This window comes from Chinchilla lanigera, unplaced genomic scaffold (assembly GCF_000276665.1).
Source record: "Chinchilla lanigera isolate Chin_1 unplaced genomic scaffold, ChiLan1.0 scaffold00026, whole genome shotgun sequence".
Lineage (NCBI taxonomy): Eukaryota > Metazoa > Chordata > Mammalia > Rodentia > Chinchillidae > Chinchilla > Chinchilla lanigera.
Genome location: NW_004955427.1, coordinates 19,672,027 through 19,678,251, shown reverse-complemented (window position 1 = coordinate 19,678,251; position 6,225 = coordinate 19,672,027).

Below are 6,225 nucleotides of genomic sequence, written 5' to 3'. Positions count from 1 at the left end.
TTCATCCAAATGTACTTATATTAATCAGGATTGGAAATATGGTATATATTATACTTTTCAATTAGTATTATTTCAAAAATGTATTTTTCAGTTGCTTTCAGTGACTGTACTTATTTTTACTGTGAATAATACAGTTAACTATATTTTATTATACAACATTGTTTTCTTTTATTTTTCTTGGTCAGGGTTTTGTATGCTACATCCTTCCTCCTGGTTTCTGAATTCCTTGTTACATACATTTCTGTCATTGTATATCTTCTTTTCCTTGAATGTCCTTCCTTCCGACTAATCTTTGTTTAAACTCATGTTTTACATACTTTTCCCCCCTACTGATCTTGAATTAACGTGGTATGTACATAAGACATACACAGAAAAAAAGATGAAAGGCACCATAATACTGTAAAAAGTTCTTTTAATTATTTAAAGTCCCACATATTTTTATTCTTAACTTGCAGCTCCCTGCCCCTATCTCAAAAGATTATTACCATTGTGTCAGACACATGGTCTTTAAACATTCTGCTGTGAAGAATTCATTCTAGTGTAGCCACACTTCTGTCTGAATGGGAAGTTCCTATTTTGAAAATTCTTCTTCAATAAGGAGAAATAGGGAGATGATAATCAAAGGATGCAAAGCCACATTAGATAGGAGTAAGTTTTATTTTTCTTATCTATTGTACATCATGGTAAATATAGCTGAGTATTGCACATTTCAGTATTGCTAAAGGAGTAATTGCAAATGTCCTTATTACAAAAAACTCAACTATGAGTTTATGGATAGGTTAATTAGCTTAATTTAATAACTGCATTTTATTAAAAGTCTTAACACTACTTCGTCCCCCATATGTATATATTTTAAAAGGCTCTTCTCTCTCATTTTGGAACTGTGGATTGAACCCCAGGGCCTTTGCACTGAGCTATATCTCCTGCTCTCCTCTTCTTCATCTTCAGGGTCTTGCTAAGTTGTCCTGGCTGGGCTCAAACCTGTAATTCTCCTGCCTCAGCCTTCCAGACTACTGGGGTTACAGGTATGGGGAGCAACCATACTCAGTTTAAAGAGCTTGTCTTGAGTTCAAAATTTTCAGGTCCATTTGTCAAATTTGACGAGCACCTTGTTGTTTTTACTAAATGATATAACTGACGAAGGACCCCTACCAAATGTAGGAGAATGTCTGCTTTGTTATTTTGTTTGCGAAATCTATAGCCTGTATTTTGTCTGCTGACATAATTTTTAGCAATCTGTGAAGGTCAATTTAGTTAAAAACCACATATGACCTGGAAATCCACGTAAGCACAAGGAAAGTGCCATTTCTTGTAAAGCACAAGAAATATGCTGCTAAAAATTTTCAAAAGGGGCATCTCAAATTCACAGCTCCTTTGAGACTGATTCATCGTCTATCCTGAAGATAGCTGTACTGTAGGCCATGGAACACTTGCTCCTTTGATATAGGAACTGAGGAGGTTGCCTGTGTCTACCAGTACATTTATCACTGGGAATGTAATTGCTTACTTTTTAAAATAAAAATAAATTCTCCTTGTTCTAGCATTTTAAAGGACCACCCTCTTCAAACTGTGGTTATAGGTTCGAGCTCAGGAGACCACCAGTTTAACTATAACTTGGGAAAAATGTATCTGAACCCTTGCCTTCCCTGTGCTAGCTCCATCTGTGCACATGTCCTCCTCTGCTTCCCCCTTTACCTCGAAGGCTCAGGCAAGACAGTCATTGCTGGAAGGCCATCACTGATCTTTGGACCTCTGTTCTCCTAAGACACGGCGTAGTCCGCTACAAAGAAACTCAGAGCCGGCTAAGTGCTTACTAAATGGATGTGATTTATTTTGGATGATTTTCTATGGAGAAACGGCAGTGGCTAGGTCACCAAGGATTAAGCCGGTGTTTCAAAAATTTACATTCTAGCTGTGTGAATTTGAGCAAATTACTTCTCCTTTTAGTCAGTTTTCTCATCAGTAAAACTGAGGTAGTAATTTGCATGTAACCTAAAATCAAAGTATTCAAGCAACTGGTTGACAGCAGGTTGGAAGGTAAAGTTCATGGAAACACCAGTGAACGATAATTTTAGTGGTTATATATTCTTCACCAGTTCTGATCATTATACGCCCTAACTGCCTAGCACAGTTCTGGGATGAATTAACTTTATTATTATTATTATTATTATTATTATCATTAGAGACAGGATCTCACTAGGTAGTCCAGGCAGTTCTTGAACTCACAGCAATCCCCCTGCCTCAGCCTCCTGACCTGCCACGCCTGGTGAGTTAACTTTTAATATTGGTCAAAGTATAAAAATGGCTCATGATACTATTATCCAATTAAGCTCTTGCTCATGATTTCCAGTAGTACAGTCAATAAGACATTTCATCACCCTTACTTTGATATAAACTGACTTTCAGAGTATACAAATTATGAACCATACCCAATCTCTTTTGGCATTAAAAGCTGTCTGTGAGCCGGGTGTGGCGGCACATGCCTGTAATCCCAGCACTCAGGAGGCTGAGGCAGGAGGACTGTTGTGAGTTTGAGACCAGCCTGGGCTACAAAGTGAGCTCACGGATGGCCTGAATGGCACAGAGAGACCCTGTCTCAAAAGGACAAAAAAAATAAAATAAATAAATAAATAAATAAATAAAAGCTACATGTGGGAGAGGGCAAATTTCTGCCATTACTTCAGTAGAATTTAAATGTTTTTATCTTTGTGAGACAGGCTTTCACTCTGCAGTTCAGGCTGGCCTTGACCTCACTTTTAGCCCAGGCTGGCTGTGAACTTGCTTGGAGACCTCAAGGTCCTCCTCGGCTAGCTCTAGAAAGAAATGGCCCAGGCCAGCCAGAGCCACATCCTCAAGGCTGAAGGCACAGCCCAGAGAGAACTGCAGGAGACCCGTAGGTGCAGACTCACCCGGCAGCTGACAGTGGCCTCCACCCTGGTGGAATAATTCTGATGAATCTGAGAAGTCAGGGTCAGCAATAAGGAGCTACCCACAGAAGTACAGTGTTGGCCGGTCCTGGAGGCCAGAGATGGGAGACAAGATGGCCCCGAAATCGGTAACTAGAAGGTGGGTAGAAGATGAAAGGGAAGGAATCCCCGTCTGTTCCATCCAAACACTGCTGAAGCAAGGGACAGATCCGCAGAACCTCGGGGCACTTGCTTGCTGCTTTATCATTAGACCTGCTAATATTTTCTTGCAGTTTCAATTAAAAAACGCACCTCAGTGATTTTGAACATGACATGTAATTATTCTAGTCCATAGTTTTCTCATTTGTAAAAACAACAAAAAAAAATAGCCTTTCTTATTTTACTGGGCTGAGAACCAAATGATATGAAGTATTTTAATTTATATCTCGTCTTACAGAATGCTCAGCAACTTCTTTTCCACTCCACCACTCCCCTAACCTATGCCACCCAGCCCCTTACACTTCTCTTTTCTAACCCTTGGTTTACTGTTACTTTGACTTATAGTCACTGAACTCCGTAAGGGGCTGTCTGATGACTCCTAGAGGAAACCAAATTGTTACTGTTATGGGCATGCACACAACTAGGGACACAAAGCACAAAGTACCAGGTTAATGTCAGACATTGGATAAAGAATACAAGATATACCAGGAGAAATGAGGACTGCATGGGAGAGAGGCGCTTGGAGCAGAACAGGGGATCTGCATCTTGGTACTTCAATTTTAGTTTGTAGATCGTGGGTAAGTTAGTAAACTCTTCTGCACCTCAGTTTCCTCATCTGATAAATGGAGATGACAACAGAACTTACTTTGTAAGACTGCTGTACACTGAAATGATAGTATATATGAAACATTTAAGAACAGTGTCTGGCACACTGTAAACACCTACTAAGTACTCACTAGAATTATAGCTAATAAGTGATTGACAGCAGGTTGGAAGGTGAGGTTCAGGGAAACCAGAGGATAATTTCAGTGGTTATATATTTTTTTAAAAATAACCTTTCCAGTATTCAAGTATTATTATTAGACTGGGAATTTTTTCCCTATAATTTCCTCCTCCTTTTAGCATTTAACATTTTTTTTTTTTTTTTTAAAAAAACAGCACCAGTTCAAAATATTCGAAGGCGACAACAGTAAAGCTAATCTCAACCTTCAGGTAGTCTATTTTCCTACTTTTATTACATAGAATAACCATTTCCAGTTCATATAACGTAAACATCTGTTACTTTCCTGCTGCCATAACTGGGAGTAGTGATGGAAAGTTAAAAAGCAAAGAAGTAGGATTTAAAGCTCTTCCTTACAGTATTTTAGGAGTAGCAGCAACAAAGGTCTTTCATAATATCATGTAGGGGCACCATTCAGATGACAAAGCTGCCAAGTAATGAATTTGCTATTAACATTCTTTATCCTCCCCCATGGCATCTAGGGATCTCATGTTCTCTTTTCATTGCAAAAAACAAGAGCTTCCACTGCTCTTGGGCTATAAAACCTATGCCGAGGTTTGAGACTACAAATTGAGTGGTTGTTGGCCCCATCTATCCTGGTATGCTTTTACTTGGGTTTGCAGGGTTTTGGAATATTGGTTGTCAATATGTAAAAATCTGGAGCTCTCACACCAAAATCCAACTTTAGAGTTTCTCTTGGGAGGAGAAAATAGAGTATCTGCTAACACGGGGCCCACATTCCTGAGGGAAACAATCTGCAAGGACTGCGCAGTTACTCCCTTTCCTAATGGAACACACACTGCAACTGCATATTCCTTGTCAGGGTCCATTGTCCCAACTCGCTCATTTACTGGTCTCATCTGCTTTACTTGTCTGGCCTCTGCAGACACCTGGGTCTCCACAACCTCTCTGGACATTTCCTCTCTCCCATCAAAGCTTACTTTGTTCGGTTCCAAGTCCCTCATCAGTTTTTCAAAGCAATAGCTAGGTAATCTGATAAAGTACAAGTAGTTTTACACGTGCTTTCTGAAGATAGCATCTTAACAGAAAGGGATGACTCTGCAGGTGGAAATTATAGCCACCAGTGGATGACCACCAGGATGGCAAGTGTCCATTCTACTTTCTCTGGTCAGACGTGGCCAGGCCTCACCCTTCTCAGAAGAACCAAAAGAACTGGTGCTCGGGTAGAACAATGGACACTAGCCTACGTGTGGAACTTACTCAGCGCTTTCACAGATCAGCCTTGTTCAAAGGACTCAAAGGTACTACGGGCAGTTCTGACTCCCCGTATCCTCAAGCTTCAGGATATCCGGGTTGACGGCATTTCCCCTCACCTGCTTTGGGAGCCAGTCTAGCTCTGGGCAGCGGCGCCAAGGAGCGCGCGCATCCAGCATGAGCTCATCTCTCGGGGCGTTTCCGAGGGTCGGGCCTGGCGGCGGCACCAGAGAACTTCACTATCAGGGGCCCCGGGGCTAGGCGGGGCGCGGCCACTCTTGCGGCTCTGCCCTTTGGGAAGCTTTGTTTCCACTTCTGAGTCTGAGAACCCGTACCCACCCTGGCGGATCCCGGGTCCGCCCAGCCTTCGAGGAGAAACCGTTCCCGATCCCCCGCACGAGCGGCGGGGACCCTGGGGTGCGCAGAACCAGCCGCGCCCGGCGGGGAGCCCCCCGTGGCTGGGGAGAGCCCGCGGGCCCTCTGCTCGCTCGAGGGCCCGGAGCTCAGCCCCGCCGACCGCAGCAATTTCGCACCGGCTGTGTAGAAGGCCCGCACGCCCCATCTGCGGTTTCTACGCTGGCTGGGAGGGAGCAGCCGCAGACTAACGCATTACATCGGCCGCTACGACCTGACTCTAGCTTCTCCGGCTCCTGGGACCGCCGGCGGCGGCCGGAGGCCAATCGTACTGCAGCTAGGTCTTGCGATTGCACAGCAGTGAGTGCCGATTGGCTGCCGCCCCGGGTTTCGGCTTCCCTCCTTTTCCCTTCCGTTCCCACTCCAGCTCCAAAGCTTCAGGCCAATGAGACGGCGCCTTATAGACGCCCTCCCTTCGCTTTCTTCTCCTCCCCTCCTCCGCAAGGGAGGGGACATTCTGACTGGCCAGATGTCCTCGGAAGCCCCCTTCCTCTAACCAATCACCGGGAGAGGTACACTCCCAGCGGAGTTTTCCAGCCAATTACGAAGCGGCCGTGGCACCTAGCAGTGCAGTTTCACCCGCAACTCGGGTTTCAGCGTCCTTAACTCTTCTTGCTTTTTCCCGAGAGCCGACAACTCTGATTGGCTACGGTTGCAATGTCGAATTTCTCCTCCAGCCATCCACAAAAC